This window comes from Centropristis striata, chromosome 10 (assembly GCF_030273125.1).
Source record: "Centropristis striata isolate RG_2023a ecotype Rhode Island chromosome 10, C.striata_1.0, whole genome shotgun sequence".
NCBI classification, from domain to species: Eukaryota; Metazoa; Chordata; class Actinopteri; order Perciformes; family Serranidae; genus Centropristis; species Centropristis striata.
The window spans coordinates 39,182,727-39,201,709 of NC_081526.1; the positions used below are offsets into that span (position 1 = coordinate 39,182,727).

At 39.5% G+C, this 18,983-nt stretch overlaps 1 long non-coding RNA gene across 1 annotated transcript in view; it reads left to right on the forward strand.

The window, feature by feature from the left end:
* The first annotated feature begins 888 nt into the window (after positions 1–888).
* LOC131978490 (uncharacterized) overlaps positions 889–18,983 on the forward strand; it is a 20,315-nt gene continuing 2,220 nt past the window's right edge. Inside the window, exons 1-2 of the long non-coding RNA XR_009394985.1 lie at positions 889–1,004; positions 15,785–15,890. This is a non-coding gene — a long non-coding RNA (uncharacterized LOC131978490). The remainder of the gene's footprint in view (positions 1,005–15,784; positions 15,891–18,983) is intronic.

Sequence of the window (18,983 nt, forward strand, 5' to 3'; positions counted from 1 at the left end):
AGGGTGAAGCAAGGAGCAAGGAAGAGCCCATTAGAGTTTAGAGTGGATCTGAATCACATGGGGCGGCTAAACAAGTTGGTTTTCACTTTCGTTTACATTGCAAGGAAGAATTAGTTCTGCATTATGTGGTGTTGGAATAATCTGAAAATAATGCCCTCCAGTCAGAATAAGGTTCATGGTTTACCTTATCGGCTCATTTAGCTCTTTCTCGTCCATCAGTAACGGCTCTCAGCATGATGCTTCAACGCTTGTTTCATTGTCTATTCATTGGTCAATTATTTTATAGATTAATCAGTTAGTTGTTTGCTCTATAAAATGTCAAGAAATGGTGAAAAATGTGGGATGTCAGATCAATATGACATCCTCAAATACTTAAAAGAAACCAGAAAATATTTGCAGTTAAGAAGCCCGAATCAGAGAATTTGGACTTTTTCTTTCTATAAAGTTACTCAGACAGATTAATATTTTATTATTATGTCATTATATTGTTAAATAGTTGAAACTGTCGTCATTGGTGAAGGTCTAGTTGACACATTTATCTATAAAAACACTGTAAAATAACATTTGATACTGATTTCATGTGAAGAGAGGGATCAGAAGCTGGTAGAGACCAAAAAGGAGTTTAAAGGAAGTGGATATTGTGTTTCCATTCATCATTGGACTCATAATGAGTGCTGCTGTTGCTCCGATCCTTCTGGATGATAAATAAATAAATAAATATTCAGCTTTCTAACAAGTTCACCATGTGAGCTGTATGAGGTGATAGTGTGTGTTGTGTTTACAGCTTCTTTCTGCCAATAAATGAGTTATTGCAGGTTTAACATAGCGCTTGGCAGGAAGACGGATAACAAACCACATGTTAAATGTTTCTCCTCCGTCTGTGTGGTGCAGGGGTCCCTTCAGCGTGGTGCGGAGATGCATCAACAGGGAGACGGGACAGCAGTTTGCTGTCAAAATCGTGGATGTGGCCCAGTTTACCTCCAGTCCTGGACTCAGCACGGAGGGTAAGAGATCACTATCTCTCCGTCTATTACTCACTCTGCCGTTTCCAGCTGCTCATAAATATAACGCCAGATAATTGCTTTTTGCCACTCTGTTGCACACTAAAAGTGAATGCAATGGAGAGGTCAGAGGCTCGTCCTTGTTTGTGTGTGTTGGTCCACGCTGGCCTGCTTCTCATTCACTCTGGAGCTCACACACACACACACTGTTCAATCAAACTGTTCTTCTGTTGTCTTTGGGCTGTTTTCATTGAAGCAGTTAATTATGAAGCCAGGCCAGGGGCACCTTGAGCTCTTGTTTCTGGAAGAAGTGTGTACATAGATTCAGCCTGTTCAGCCCACGGCCTGACAAGAAAACAATCTAATAATCTAATAATATAACCTATGTTTCTCCAGATCCATCGATTTCTGCAACATGGTTGCATTGCTTCCACCAGCAATAGTCTCCTATGCATCCTGAATATTGCCATGCAGTTTGTCTCTGTGAAGCTCATAACTCTGCATTAGGGCTGCGCGATATGGCCCTAAAAGATTATCACGATATTTCAGGGAATTTTTGTGATAACGATATTCTTGACGATATTACAAAATACTGAAAATTATATAGAAAATATGATATTTTAGTCTGTATAAATAAAAAACGAAAACTAATCATAAATCTAAAATGTCCCAAGAGTTGCCAAATACAAAAAAATTACTTTTGTCTCTTGAGTATTAGCAAATAATTAAAAATAACCATCTATGGGGTCCAGGGGCATGATGCCTCCCTGGAGAATTATTTTTCATAAAAGCCCAAATTTGGTGCCTCTCACACATTCTAATGCCACTATTCCCTCATATACACTGATCTTATCATTGCCTTTTTCAATAAATAATTGTAAAGTAGAATAACGGTTTGAGTATGTTTTATTTAAAGCTTCTTATTTTGACACTCTGCTGAGAAACGGCAACACAACGCAAAATAACTTGATATTATGAATAGTGTAGATAAACTTTCAGTAGCTTGAAATGTGACGTTAGAGCAGCACATGAGACTCTGGAGCCGCCACAGTCGAGGTCATTAATGGGAAACCCTTACACCACTACGGCAGGAAGTAGGAATGTTGCCTATATCATGATATGCATTTTTTTTACCCATAAAAAAAATACACCAGTATTATCGTGAACGAGACGATATGGCACACCCCTACTCTGCATTCACAAGATGACCAAACAAATGTTCACGTCTGGTTTCCTGGCTCCATCTTCCATGTTTCTGGCCTCGGCTTCAGAACCGTTTCACCCCATTATAAACAACATAATGGCTAGTTTACTTAAAATAAATATCAGATTCAGCTAGTAGAATACATAATAAAACATCATAATTTATAAGTGTATTTATATTTTGCATGAATATTCTGGATCTGCAAAGTAAATAATTATTAATGCTGTCAATTATAGTGGTGAAAAAAGTGTAATATTGGCAATAATAGAAGTATAAAGCAGCATAAAATAGAAATATTTAAATAAAGTACAAGTACCACCACTTAGTACTTGAGTGAATGTACTTAATTGCTTCTTTCTGTCTACATAGAAATAAGCCACTCTGATATCAAACAACTCTTTGAATCATTTCAGTTTTATCTCATCACCGCAAGTTGAATCAGCTTGATTAAAAGAAAAGAAAACACAAAAAATCTGATTTAGTCACTTCTGTATGTACATACTATATGTAGATAAAATATTGCAGGTCAGAGCTTTATAATTAATTCATTAATTGGACCATTGTTCCTTTTTTTATTAGAACATTAACAAGTTGTAGATACTTCTGGTTAGGTACAGACTATTTAAGAGACTAACTAAAAAAAAGCTGCGTAACTTGTGATTTTATTCCTTAAACTTCTGCTGGATATAATCATGGATGTTACTAAAAGATCTTACAACACAGCAAAGATGGTTTCTGGTATTTCAGATCTTCTCGTGTTTATATATAAAACATCACCATGGTCTTATTATAGTCTGTTGATACATATTAGATGGCCAGAAATCACAAAACACAACATATTTTGAGATGTCCAAAATTAAAAAATCTTCTCGTGTTTACATACAGTACAGGCCAAAAGTTTGGACACACCTTCTCATTCAATGCGTTTCCTTTATTTTCATTGTAAATTCATCAAAACTATTAATGAACACATGTGGAATTATGTACTTAACAAAAAAAGTGTGAAATAACTGAAAACATGTCTTATATTCTAGTAAGCAAAGGGTGGTTACTTTGAGGAATCTAAAATATAAGACATGTTTTCAGTTATTTCACACTTTTTTTGTTAAGTACATAATTCCATATGTGTTCATTCATAGTTTTGATGTCTTCAGTGAGAATCTACAATGTAAATAGTCATGAAAATAAAGAAAACGCATTGTATGAGAAGGTGTGTCCAAACTTTTGGCCTGTACTGTATGTTGAAGAGTTAGATTTTCTGTATTTAAAGAGTGATTTGCTGCTATAAAAGGGGCGGGACGTCCTGTTTGCCAGCTGACTGGTGACTGGTCTGCCAGAGTATTTAGTCTCGGAGAGCGTGGCTCGTCTTTAAACCTGCTCCGTGGTTCTGTGGTTCTGCTCAGTAATTAGCAGGTGCTGGTCTGTCTCCTCCAGAGGAAGAGCTGAGTCTGGTCTAGACCAGTCACAGGTCTTATCAGATATCTGCCGCGGGCTGGAGGAGGGATGGAGAGAACACGAGAGGAGGAGAGATTGAATTAAAGATTTTGGGATGTTGGAGTGGGAGGTGATAAGACAGAAACTATTAGATGAACTGAGAAGTCTGAAGAGAAATTTCTAGGAATAAAAGAGTTTATTAGAGGAAGAATGAGCGAGTCGGTGAGCTGAAACAGATTTATCCTGTCTATAACTCCAGCAGCTATTCTTAGAGAGCAGTAACAGACTAAAATACTTTATCATTTAACTAACATTTACTCATCATCACTGAGCAAATGTTGAACCGCTCCTTCAAATGTCGTCTGTAAATAAATGTTCCATGTTGTGTTATATTCTACCTGAGCTGCTTGTGATTATTAAATAGTGTAATATGAAGCTGTTATGTCACTTAAGTCTCTTTATCCAATCCAATCCAATCCCCTTTATTTATAGAGCACAATTTTAGCAAACACAAGGTTTCCAAAGTGCTGCACAAACAATAAATACATAACACAATACAAAGAGATGTAGTAAACAATAGAACAGTAAGATGCAATAAGATAAAATAAATTAAAAATAAATAAAAATAAAATGTAAAATGTACTGCCCGCACAAAATAAAATATGCATGAATACAATAAAAACAAAAAATCATAAAATCAACATAAAATCAACACTCTACGTGGTGTTAAAAAGCCAACGAGAAGCATGCTTTGTTCCTTTTTGATTCCATTACAAACTGGTTGTCTAAATGTCACCCTGGGGTTCAAATTCAATTCTGTGGTTTGTTGTAGCTGAACTTTAAATCTGATGAGGTTACATTGAATCTAAAATGTGTCAGCAAGTGTTGGATGGATCGTCATGAGAGTTTATAAAGATATTCATCGTCCACAGATGATGAATCTGATTGACTTTTGCTATCCTCAGACATCCTATTGCACTGCCATGAGGTTTTCACACTGTCAGTTTCACTAAATGAATTATAATTCTAGGAAATGTAACTTAAAGAAACCAATGAAAACAGCAGTGATATTAGAATATTCCTGGTAATGTAGTGGGTGGAACAAGCAGGTCTGATCTTTCATTGTAAATACTTTAGTGTTGGCATGTTAACATGCTAAATTCAGATAGTAAACTTGCTAAATATTACATATTGTCAATGTCACGTGTTGTCACTGTGAACATGTTAGCATTTAGCTTAGCAGAGCCTTAAAGAGCAGGCATGGCTGCAGACCTGTTCCCACATCAAGCCCCATGATAGACTAGCTAAGATTATATCTTTAATGCTCTGCTGTGTATCAAACTGTGGACAGGATAGGCAACACATCCTGTAGATGAAGGGGATTGTTTATGTTTTGATATGGGGAAAATTGTGTAAATACAAATAAATTCTGCCAAAAGTTAATTGCACATCCATGTAAAGGTCTGCTCATATAGTTAGTACTCATGTTCTGTATTAATAACATGATATTTGCAGGCTGTGGGCCATGCACACATGCTGTGAGTTGAAGATAATTAATGTTTCTTGGAGGAGCTTTACCTGCCACATTACACAGCAGCTCCCTACCTTCTCTAATTCTGTCTCGCTGATGGAGAGAACATAATCCAGCATGACAGGCCTCTCCTTGGTTTACTTAAGCTTCTACAAGTCAGACATAAAGTGCTCAGCCATTCGCGCTGTGAGCCCCAACAAAACACCATTTTACACTCCTCACACTGTAAAAGTGGGACTTTTTAAAATCATGTCTGGAGAAAATTGCAGGTTGTAGCTTGTTTCTTTTTTTTTTTTTCATGGAAAACAGCTGGAACCAACAGCTTACAGTCAGTGTGACTGTTAAATACCAGCCAGCTTTAATACCCTGACAGGTGCTTTCTCACTGCTGCAAAAGCCCTGAATGCACCAAAGATTTAGGAAAGTCTGAGCTACATGTTGGGCTCACAGACTGATGTAAAGATGGAGGACATGACCGACCCCACCAGGGAGGCAACACATCCCCCGCCCCCTCCATGTTAGTGGATGGGACCTGAGACAAACTAAAAAAGGACAAATAAGATGGTTTTCACTTCGTTTTAGGCTGTTCTTATCACACTGATGTTTGTTCAGGTGTTTATTTTTCTCATAAGTTTGATTTTAATTAGTTATTAAAATTATTAGTTAAAACACGACTGTGAGGTCATGATTGACAGCTGTAATTGACTTGTAATTGGTTGAATGTGTGTTTGGGCGGGACCTCGATCCTTGTCTTGTCACCATTGACTCTGGCTCCGTGTTACATCAACAGCTTCACTCCTGTCCAGTAGAGGAGGTGGAGAAGCCTTGTCCTTTCTTTAGACTGTCTTGGTTATTAGGCTTGATGAGAACAAGCAGAGTGGACTGTTTTAAGGCCCAAACACACAGAATCAATATCAAAGAACTAGCAGCATTGAAGGCCGGCTCTAGAGTCACCTCATGCCTCCTTACTAACCCTAACCCTGTACTTGAACACACCACAGAGATGACAGCCAATGGCCAAGTGGTGGTTGTAAAAAGGTACATTAGAACAGCTATTCTCAACCTTGGGGTCGGGACCCCAATTGGGGTCGCGAGATGATTTCTGGGGGTCGCCAAATCATTTTGGAAGTCAGCTCTGTCTCCACTGTGTTAATGTGTTTTAGTCTTTTTGGTCATTTAATGTCTTTTTTGGGTCATTTTGTGTCTTTTTTTGGTCATTTTGTGTCTTTTTTGGTAATTTTGAGTCTTTTTCTGTCATTTTGAGTCTTTTTTTGGTCATTTTGTGTCTTTATTGGTCATTTTGTGTCTTTTTTTGGTCATTTTGTGTCTTTTTTGGTCATTTTGAGTCTTTTTTGGTCATTTTGAGTCTTTTTTTTGGTCATTTAGTGTCTTCTTGGTCATTTTGTGTCATTTTTTGGTCATTTTGTTTCCTTTTTTTGGTCATTTTGTGTCTTTTTTGGGTGATCTGAACTGTGCGTGTGAGATTGTGTTCAGTGAGTGGGGGTCGCGGACAACATGCATGTTAAATTGAATATTAGAAAATTAGAATATCTAGGACTGTAGATATACAAATCTTTATGATGTGAAACATAGCAGTGTTGGCCAAACATTCTCACTTGGTCTCCAGCTGATCAGTCCAGATGAACGTGCTGTTGAAGATATTAGACTCAACTGCCTTCTGTTTGTGCCCTTTGACTTTAGTTGTTGGCTTCCTTTCCTCACCTCTGCTTCTCTTCTCATGCACTGATTCACTTGAGTTGAACAGCCAATCCAAGTCATTTAGCTCACCAACAGACTGTGCTGCTATCAGCTGAATGAGTTGAAAAGCCACCACCAAGGACCCAACAGTTCCAACAGCACACCACAAAAACTACAGTCACCTAACGTCAACCTGCTTCTTCCTCGATGACCACAATTCTTTCAAAAGTGCAGTTTTGTTCTCCTAAAGTTGTCTGATAGCGTTCACATAAACACAGAGCAGCTGATCAGTTCTATCAGCTTTACAGGAGCAGTTACTGTGAGAAAAGAATGTCTTTTGAAGTTTTTCAGCTGCACAGCATCCGGATTCATCTCTCATGGCATGAATCATTATTTTTGAAGAGTTTTGTTCCTACAAAGCCAGACAGCCATTTTCAGATTTGTCCACAAAAGGCAGGTATTCTTGATCTGATGTATCATCTTCTACTCCTTCATGTTCTTATTCTTCCCTGAATACATTCCTGGAGACTCGTAGCAGACTCACTATCAGCATTTAGTCTGATGCTGCTTCAGTCTGTCCACACTGAGGCAAAATGACAAACCACTCAAAGGTTTTTTTTGGAACCATGTGGTTAATAGGAGATGAGTATATTTGAGGGTCTATGTGTGGATGATGGATGATGCCTCATTCCTCCTATGGCTGAGCCCAACATTGAGATTTAAAGCCCCCCACACCCTGTCCACAACAACACTGGAGCTCAGGTTTGCAGGCATTCATCGCACGCTTAAAAAGTAAGAACTCTAATTTATCAATGTTGCTCGAATTGATTTAGCAAGTGCAACTGAAGGTGGACACTAAGGTTGTCACTTTCTCCCAAAATCAAGCTTTTAATGCAATAAAAAAAGTGACAAAACAAAGGGACAGATGCAATTATTAGCATCAATAAGTCAGTCCAGTTTGATTTGCATGATGAGTTGAGGAGCAGTATATAACCTCCGGCCTGACAGGTACAAGAGTTACAGCCTGATGATCTCCTCTATAGCTTCTTAGCACCATGGGGTTGAGTCAGTCTGTTGCTGAATGTGCTCCTGTGGGTGTGCAGTGTTTAGTGGGGGTGTATCAGGTCCTGTATTTGGACTGTATCACCTCCTGATGGCCACCACAGACCAGCCTTCCTGTCCAGTTTGTTCAGTCTGTTGGCGTGCTTCGCCCTGATGCAGCATAAAGCATGGTGCTGCAACAACAGACAGGCAGAACGTGTGGAGCATTCTGTTACAGACATCGGAGGAAGCACAGACAGCTTCTGCTCTTCTAGTGGAGGATTATCTTTGTGTTGGTGCACCACTCAGCCTGTCATCCGTCAGGTATCTCCGTCCAGGAGATCAAGGAGGCTCCACCTCTCAGCTGTCTCTGCCCTGTTGTTGGCCTCCTCTTCCTGCAGTAACAGAGGGTTTCTGTGAGTTAGAGAGAGGAATCTTGATTAAATGTTCCTCCTCAGACACCACACTGAGCTCCTCTCCTCTCATAAACAGTGGAGATGAAAAGCTGGTTTGACGGATCACAGCAAACTCCTAAATGAAAGTTTTTCATTGTAACAGAGCGTCGGCACCATTTCTCTTCATTACCAGCATTTATGTTCGTGTGTGTGTGTGTGTGTGTGTGTGTGTGCAGGCATACTGTATGCTACATGGTCAGCACACTCCCCAGTCATTCATTTATATCCAATCACAGCGCTCCTCTGCAGCGCTCAGGAATCCATCAGAACTCTCTCTGCTCCTCCTGACGCCAGCCGGCTGCTCTCGCTGCTGATTTGTTTTTATTTTCCCTCTCTGTTGTTGTTGCTTTCAGAAAGCAGAGCAGTTTCACTTGAGCGGGCAGCTGTAACACGGCACCACAGTAATCAAGCAGGCACACACACACACACACACACACACACACACACACACACACACACACACACACACACACACACACACACACACACAAAAACACACACACACACACACACCCAGTGCTCAGCTCCGACCAGGGGAAGTGGGTCAAATGGTTCGTGTCTTGGCAATGGATTGGCCAGCAGAGGCCTGACACAAAGACACACACACACACACACACACACACACACACACACACAAAGACACACACACACACACACACACAAAGACACACACACACCAGCTTGTTTCTCTTCAGCCTGTCCGGAGGTCTGACTGACGAATAGGTCAGCCCTCTGAGGGGAGGAGAGAGAAAAGCGAGCCAGAGAATGAGCAAAATTCATCATGTTTCACCTCCTACTCACTTCCCCTGCACCTCCTCCACTCTCCCATCTCCTCATTCCTTCACTCCCTCCTTTATTTCTCTCAAATCCTCCTTCCTTCATCTGTCTTCTTCCAGAGTCGTGAAATAAAAGCGACAGCACTTTTTAACGTTTCTATTAGAGTGTTGTGACATGTTGCACCAACTGTCAGGTCTCTCACACACACACACACACACACAGACACACACACACACACACACACACACACACACACACACACACGCACACACACACACACCCCTCAGCTGTGTGTGGTAGCAGGCCTCCTTCCTCTGCAGGCTTTGACTCCCAGCAGGAGGAACAGGGAGCTCTGTAGAGATCACATCTGTTTATCTCTCTCTCCCCTTTTTCTTTTTTTTTTGCAATTTCTTTTTTCCCTTTTCAACACTAACTTTCTCTCTGACTCTAATTCCCCTCATTTATTTAGAAAATGTCCAGTTTCTCTGCAGGAACATGCTGCATAAGAAGTATTATGGGATAAATAAACATGCATGCAGGAATGTGCCGTCACCATGGATACTCATTGCTCAGCTGTTGAATTAGTTTATGTTGTTGTTTCAAGACAAATACATAACATACATAGTCAAATGAATAAAAGTGGTGATTCACACAGTTTCTTAGCTTTTTTTTATTAGATAAACAGAATAAACTCATAAAATGTCAAGAAAGTAAATGTTCTTACACATATTTTCCTAACAAACGGAAAAATGCAATGTCCTGGTTTAATGGCCTTGTTAACTGATTGTAAATCACACTTCATTAAAACTCACCAGACTCTTCTTGGTTAGTCTTTCTGTTGATCCAACAACCACCAACTTCATTCAGTCAGAATAAATCCTTAGTTCACCCAGTGAGCTGTGTTAGTATGCTGTTGTCCCTGTTCCTGTCCTCTTTGTGCTAGCGTCCCTGCAGAACGAGGAGTCTTGCACCATCAGACCTCCTACTTTCTCCTGTTGATATACAGTCTATCGTATCCACACGTCTTAGTTTTGCCCACTGAGCAGAAACTCTTCCTGGAGTCACTGTGTGCAGCATTTAGGTGTTACCATTGGCTGTGTCACAGCCACTTATTCTTATTCTTATTCTTATTATTAGTATTTTTGGAATTGTCCAACCCATCAGCAACCTATCCTTTAACCTTTTAACACCCACCCTTTGTTGGCAGGAGATCTGAAAGTATTAAGCCTGTAGCTAAAGCAAAACAACAGAAACTTAAAACATGGCTCAAAAACTTTTTTTGGCCCATGTCTTTAATAAGTCATATTTGAGTAACAATAACTCGGACATGCTTTATGCCAGAACTATTAAAATCTCCACATACCTTCTACACCTCCACCTCTAGACTTTACCTGATGGGAACTAGGCAGTTTTTAAGGTTTGATTACAAAAATGCTGGACACTGTAAAAGGTGAACAACAGTTTGAACATTTGACATATATTGTCTGTGTACAGTTTTAACTGTAAAGGTTAATTAACATTTAGGTAAATAAAAGTATTGGAACAAACTTAGTATGGACAGAATATTAAAGAGCCAGAATAACTTCATGTGGACATGATAGTCCTGTTTATCATGTCAGTATTAGCCGGCAGGATGTCTGTGGCTGCTTTACAATAATTGTTATTAATGTTTGGACTTCTGGGTTTTAAGTTGCGTTTCAGGATTTGTAGCAGAAGAACGCCATTTAAATGTTAAATAAAACTCATATTTTCCTGGTGAAGCAAACACTTCCTGAGCTGAATCTGCTTCATGTTGAAGCTCTTTATCTGTGCATGTGTTACATAAACAGTTTTCTGCAGCATTATTAGTCTTCCTCCTCTACCTTTTTCTGTCATTTTCCTCCTTATTAACTCTCTGTGGTGTTACTATAAACACACACTAACAGCAGTGAACGTGGCTCCCTGCAGCAGTTGTTTGGAGCTCAATAAACTTGGTGTGGTGTTTGCTTCTCATGTGATCAAGTCTCTTTGGTAATCTCCGGCAGCAGTTACGGTGACGGACACGAGCGGCGAGCTCTCCGGATGACATTAAATGCGGCATGCTGCAATGCCCTGAAGGTAGCCACTTATCCGGCTTTAGCAGCATTAGCAGCATGTTAGCGCTAGCCCACGCCTTGTGCTTGTCCTCCGAGGATTAGCTTAATGTTAGCGCAGAGGCTCGCAGCGGCACAAGTGGCTCATGGCTCCAACTGGGAGCTTAATTAAATGTCACTGCATACATAGAAGAACAATACAGTCAATTTTTACAATAGTTCATCAGTATGAGTGAGAGAGAGAGAGATTGCGTGCAGAATCCCATCGTTTCCCCATAAATCACCTGCAGCAGCAGCCAGGGAATATATATATATATATCCTCTGTGTTTACTCTACATGTATACTGAGGATGTATATTTTGGCACAGCCTGGTCTATTTCAGTCGCAGAGACGGATATTAAAAGTTAATACACTTATGTGCGCCTGGCGATGCGTTTCCAGCAGATGTGATTGAGATTGAGCTCCGGCAGCAAAGGTTGTGATTGTGATGTTTGTGTGTTTCTCTGGTGGTGTTTCTTCAGCTTCAGAAGGTCTCAGAGCAACAGCTGCCAGCAGCAGGAATAAGGAGCTGCTTTGTGAAAAGTATGAATGGTTGGATCAAAGGATTGAGAGATTGAATGGAAGGATGAAAGAGAGATAGATGGGATCGGCTATGTTTAGATGTTCATACTGAAAGGCAAATCCCTTTTGTTGATCAAATCCAATCTGTATGATTGACTGTCTGGACAGGATGTGCATGTACAACTGCTCAGATTTGTGTTCCACGTTTCTGTGCAGTGTCGTGTTGGTGGGAGAGGAACGCACTTTAGCTGCTGGTGCCACTTTCATTTAGACACATCTAAAGACATGAAACAGCCCACAAACCCACAACAATATGCTTTCTGCTGCTGTTATGTCAGAGTGTCTGCAGCTCTGACAAGCTGCATTTTATGTCCTTAAAAGAAGTCTGGAAGAGAGAATGGTTCACTTTGTGTCATTTCAATTTTATTTCCAAGGACTCTCACTATATTTTGGATGTAACCGATGTAATTGTGACCCGTGAGCATAAAGAAGACATTATCATTATGATGTCATCCATTTGGGGACGTTGGTTACAAGGCTTTAAGTTTTTTTTTTGGGACCATGATGACCATGATTGGATCAACATGTGGAGCTTGGGAGGAGGAAGTTATCTGCTAACATTCACCTGTAACCTGCTGCAGGAGCCTGTTCTTATCTTTGGTTTAGTTTCACTCTGCACCATCACATCTACAGCAAACTGACACTACAGCAGCTAAGGGCTAATGTTGATGTGAGCAAAAGCTTGGGTAAAAAAAGCACTGAAAATACATAATAATCTAGTGATAAATAGTTCTTGGACATAGTGCCCAATCAGTTCTTCCCATCATACATATATTCATTCTTTGGATGGACGAGACTGAAACAGGCCACACAGATGTGAAGCAGTTATAAAAAACTGGTCATACAACTAAATATTAGTTTAGTGATCACAGGATTGATAAATCCTAGAAACAAAAAAGTTTGTACAAAAACGTTTTGTGTTTGTAAAGTCAACAGCAGACACTGCTATATTTTTGAACACGCCCCTTTCAACTAATTACCCAATGTGACAGCCTTAAGAGCTGCATATCACCAATGCTGGTCTGGTTGGTTTACTGGGAATCTACTGCACCTACTGGTACCTTGTTTACCATGTAGCAATAAAAATATACTAAACACCTGATTCATCTGGTTAGTCACATTGGACTGCTGTTATATTGAACACTAGTGTACAATGGTAAAAGTCAGATTCAAACTGTCAATCAGAATGTAAAAATGAAAATGTAATATCTGTTCTAAGGAGAGCTGTGTGTTTGTTTTTCAGCCTCTAAAGCATCATTGTTGCCTCCAGCTTCACTAACCCTCTATTAACCCTCCTTTTCTTTGGAAATCAATTCAATTGCTCTGCAGCAGTAAGAGGCTCTAAAATAATGGGATGAAAACAAACAAACATCAGTTTAACCTAAAGGAGAGCAGTGATGAGTCACATCAGTGTTTCAGGAGCGCCAGCCGTACGCTGCACTTTGCTTTTTCTGTTTTCCTCTCTGACGGAGAGCTGGGAACGCTTCAGGTGTTTAACATGGAGCACAGTGTTAGTGGTAAACTACTGGAGGTAAACAAAGTAAGGAAAGACATGATGACATGGGTAGGACCAGGAGAATGTGACCGTGTCAGAGAGATCTTAGACCTCAGGGAGCCTGAGAGATTTTGATTTTTGATTTTTTGATTTGAATGATTTATTTCAAATATGCAACAACAATACAATAATAATAATGCATCAACAGGAGTCAGCCCTAGTGACTCCTGCACTGATAAGGCCACCAAGCACTCTATAAAAATGCCACAACATATTTGAAAAGGAGTGGGAAGAAGTAAAAACTTGTTCAATCCCAGCCCACTTCTTTAAACAATATTAACAGGTCAGAAATCAAAATCAAAACTCAAACTCAAAACTACCTGTTTCCTTCAGACTAATTTCTCATTTTCATGATATCAATTCTATGTATCAACACTTGCATATCTGTACACCATACCAGCACACATAGATGCATACAAACATACCAATACATTTCCTGTATACCCATACACTTATACATAATCCTACACATACCCATGAGATGCTACAGGAGGGACAGTATGGACCTCCTGCCTGTTCCAGCCTCCCTGTGGAGCCCAAAGCTGGAGGGTAAAGAGAATCAGCTGGTCACACTTTGTGTTTACAGGGTAAAGTAAGATCGGTGGGATCAATACATGAAGTATCAATAACAACCACAGGCTTGTTTTCAGAATCGATTCTTACAAAAGGATTGTTAGTGATGTGTTTTAGGTCAGAGCTGGTTCTAACAGCAGTCTAGTTCCTGTTTCTTTCACCTTGTTAGTTCAGAACTCAACACAATATTTATTGTTTATCATTAAAAACAGTGTTGTGTTTCCACTTGCATGTGATAAAATGACCAGAGAAAAGAAACAACATGCTACATTTAGAAGCAACTTGTTGGCTAAATATTTTTGCACATAGCACTGCTGCTACAGACGTGAGAACTTTTGTAGTAAAAGTTGCAAAATTGTGTGTAATGTATCAATTAAGTCCATTGTAGACTACGGTAGGTCTATTTGATGGAGTTTAAAACTAAAATGTTCCGTCACCTATCAAATACATATAGTACTAAAACAATGCAGACATTGTTTTAAATATCATCATTTATTATTATTATTATTATTATTATTATTATTATTATTTATTTGGGCCACAGCTGATGATTTTTTCATTAATGATTAATACTTTGGTACATAAAATGCCAGAAAATGGTGAAAAATGTCCATCACACTTTCTTAAAGTCAGAGGAGATGAGTTTAAATGTTGTTTTGTCTAAAACCTAAATATATTCACTTTAATATCATGTAAGACAGAGAAAATAATGAAATATCCACACGTAATGGGCTAAAAATATAATTTCTGCCATTTTGTATGACGAAATATTTACCAATCTGATCCGAACCAGATGTTACACTTATGTTGCTCCTGCAGACAGTAGGGTTAGCACTGATGAAGACCATGGTGCATGTGTGTTTCCAGGTTTAAAATATAATAAAAGTCTTGTAAAGATATTTTTTCCACATACGTTGCACATCAGGAGGCCTCCTCACTGTCCGCTTTTAAAAGGAATCTTAAAACCCATTTTTATTCACTGGCTTTTAACTCAACATGAGCCTTTGTTCTGTTTTTATTTGTTCTTATTTGTTCTTTGTGTTTTTTCTTAAATTAAGATTAATTTTAAAATTGAGATTCATTTTAAAACCCACTTTTATTTACTGGTTTGTACCAGCATGAGACTCGCTTTGTTTTAGTTGTTTTTGCTTTTTCTGTTTTTATTGTTGTTCTGTCCTGCCATGTACAGCACTTTGTACACTGTAAAAAATAAATAATAATAAATAAATAAAAATTCCGGCAGCTGTGGTTGCCAGAACTTCACCGTAAAAATGACAGTGAGTGGGTTTTCTACTGTAAATTTAAATGTAAATATCAGCAAAAACTGTAATTTAGACTGAATATTCCAGTTATTTTTAGGGTAATTGTGTCATTCATTCACACATCATGGAACATCTCCATAAATTTTGCATGAAAATGTTATATTTTTACAACAAAACTGTGTGTTTCTTCCAGTCGATGACAGAAAAAAGTGAAAGTTTTATGCTATTCTTTGATTTACGGTAATTAAAAGTGTCTAGTGTCTATTTACGCCCTATTTCTGATGTATTTGACAGTGTTTTACTGTTATTTCTACAAACATTTTTTACAGTGTATCAGCTAACGCTGTCTTAAAGGGCTCTATAAATAAAGTTGATTTGATTTGATACATGATGCACACATTGAGTCATCTTCCACAGATTAAAACGTTTCCTCTCTGTCCTCAGTGGTGGAATCAATATGTCTAATCATGTGTAATTACAGAACATGAATGCATGTGGTCTAGCTGCCATGTATGCTCATCCCTCTCTCTCTCTCTCTCTCTCTCTCTCTGTGTTTCCAGACCTGAAGAGGGAGGCCAGCATCTGCCACATGCTGAAGCACCCCCACATCGTGGAGCTGCTGGAGACGTACAGCTCTGATGGGATGCTCTACATGGTCTTTGAGTTGTAAGTCTCCTCCTGGATAAAGACCCCACTCAGAGCTACTGAACATACCAGTCACACCAACACACACATGTGGGAAAGAGCTTGATACCTGTAGGAGAGAGAGAGAGAGGAGGTGTTGGTGGGTTTACGTCCTCAGAGTGTGAAGAGGAGAGGACATGTAGCAGAGAGGAGATGACAGCTTAGCTTAGCAGCAGCAGGACGGAGAGGAACCCTGCGGTGGTTTTATATAATCAGCAGTGATATGAGAAAGCTTGTTAGCTGAGGATGGGGGTGGGGGGAGGAAAAGGGAAAGGGGGTGAGTGCACAATTATATATATATGAAGGAAAGAGATGAGATTAAGATTTCACACTTGCTGCTACCTCCAGCCTCTCTCAGAGCTCCCTAGCCCTTCTCTATCTTCATCTCTCCTCCTCTTCCAGAACTAATTCCTTTATCATTTAATTCTGTTATCGCTGAACAGTTCTCGGGTTTCACACACGCTCCCTATCACACGGCTCGACACACGAGAGAAAACTCTCAAGGAAATGCAAAGAGCTCCATTTTAAAGGGATTTGCACGCTTCTGGAGCTCATTTGTGCACGAGCTTGTGTTTCAAACAGGCTAATGCTCACACGTGGGCGTGCAGGTGGATGTGAGGCGTCCTGTGAGAGGAGAACCGATAGATAACTGGGTAAACACGGGAGATAACTGCGGACAGCTCCATGTATCTTCCTATCTCCCCGCTCTCCCTCCTGGCTAATCAAGCAGCCCAGAATGTGAGAGTGTATGTGAGGTGATAGTGGAGGAAATATGGACGCGCTGCAGCCAAGTCCTGCATAACAGGCGCTTTAATTGGTGCAGAGGCTTAGTGACAATAAAGAGTAGGTTACAGTAATTGGGGAAGAATGGGAACAGAGCAATTATGAGAGACAGGATGGGCTCTGGCTTAATGACTGGGCCGTAATGAAGTGTGTGTGTCACTGTGTCTTCAGTGTGTGTGTGTGTGTGTGTGTGTGTCAGTAAACAGGGCCGGGCGGCGTGCAGCAGCCTAATGGCTGCAGCTTACAGCGAGTCCCAGCAGCGTATTGATGGCGAGGTGCGTCTCCGTCACCTCCTGCTCCTCCGGCCTCTAAGCGGCGAGGAGCTGTCGCTGCTCCACCATCTTTACTGTAAACGACTCCGGAGGGTTTTATAAATGCAGAGAGGCATTAAAGCAACAGCTTCTCCTGCTGAAGGCTCCGCTAATGTGGTGGAGCTGCAGGAAGTGTATGCTAATGTTCTGGGCTCCGTCTCCCTCTGAAACCCAAAATGCTTTGACTCGCCGGCCTAATGAGTTTATTAGAAGATTAACTTTTTATTGTGTGATTGATAAAATCACTGTGCTTTAATGAGAAAGAGAAGTGTGCAGGAATAACTCGGAGGAGGACGAAGTTCTGGACTTAGTTACTAACTTTCCTCTTCTTCTTCACTACAATTACTTAACAAGTTACTAGTTACTTTGTAGATTTAGATTCATAATACAACATATAAACTGAATGCAGAATATCAATATAAACTATGACATGTATTAAAAATGCATCAATTTAAAGCATCAATCATAATCCAATAATAAAATAGAAAATTAATTCTGAAAAAGGCCATTCTTTATAATGAGTCCTTTTCCTTCTTGTATTTTAAGTAGATTTTAATTCTGATACTTTTAACTGTAAGAGTTGAAAGCAAAGACTCTTCCTTGCATTTTACTAATTTTCTACACTGTGGTATTACTACTTTAACGTAAGTAAAATATCTGAAAACTACTTCAAACCACCGTACTATATATGTACTACAGATTTCCGTCGGTTAATTTAATTAAAAACAAATTTAAAAAAACACAGAATCTGACAGCACAAAAGATCTGATAACAAACCACCTGACATTTTTCAGTGTTGATTTTACATATTGTTTAGTAAGGGTGGGGAAAATAGCTTGATGTACATGCAGACGGCCCCTCCTCGTCCCAAAGCACTCACAATCAGCACAGTCCTCCCGCAGCAGTCTCTCCCAGCTGCAGGCAGAGCCGGGATGTTAACCCCTCAGTGTCCAGTCTGCAGAAGGTTCCTACCTGTCTTTATCAGGCCCGTCCCCACATCACCTCTCCGTGTGCTCGGCCTGTCAGAGGTCCAAACAGTCTAAACACTCTGTTGCATTATACAGCGAGCTAACATTAGCTAACAATTAAAGTTGTGTTAATCCCAAAAAGCTACTATTTACTGTCACTGAACACATGCAGCTTTCAAAATAAGAGCACAGTGTATTCAGATTGTACCACAGAGAGGTTGATTTCTTTTTATCTTCCAGCACTAATTCAGAGAGCACTTTAGTTATTATTAAAACATATTTGTTAATCTATTGAAACACTTCGTTACATTAAGTTAATGACATTAAAACTAGCCCACATTTATGCTCTGTGGACATTTCAATTCATTTTGTAGCTGTAAACTTTCAACATGCTCTATATGTGATGTAGCTCTTCTTGTCTCAGGTTGAATAAATGTCAGCTGCTGGACTGACTGACACACTGACTGTTTATGGGAACCACATTTATGGTTTATCATCTCAGGAAGTGTATGATTCAACCTGTTTGTTTTTTAAGAATTATTGATTATATCAAATCGATATACTTGTGGAATCACAATTATCAAGAATCGTGATGCAGTCGAATCGTGGCCAAAGCTTATCGTCCCACCTTGTGGTTTGGCATCTGCAGAATACAAACAAACAGTATTTCTTTATACTGTAACAAGAGCAGCTCCCTCTAGTGAGGAACAACACCTGCAGCTAATTATATAATAATATAATAATGCTCTCCAGCTGTTTTATTATTATGTCCTCAGAAAGCCAAAGGTCCCTCTCAAGATTGCTTTAATGCACAGACAGAAATAACAGGTTTTATTAACTTGTTTAAATCACTTAATTATGTGTTGTTTGTAACCATTTTTGCCCTTTTATTTTAGCTTTAGATATATTTTCTTTGTACTGTGTTCAACTGAATGTAGGTCACTAAAGATTTGCAATAATTGCATTCTGTTATTATTTTTTTTTTAATATGTATTTTGGAAGTCTGGTGGTAT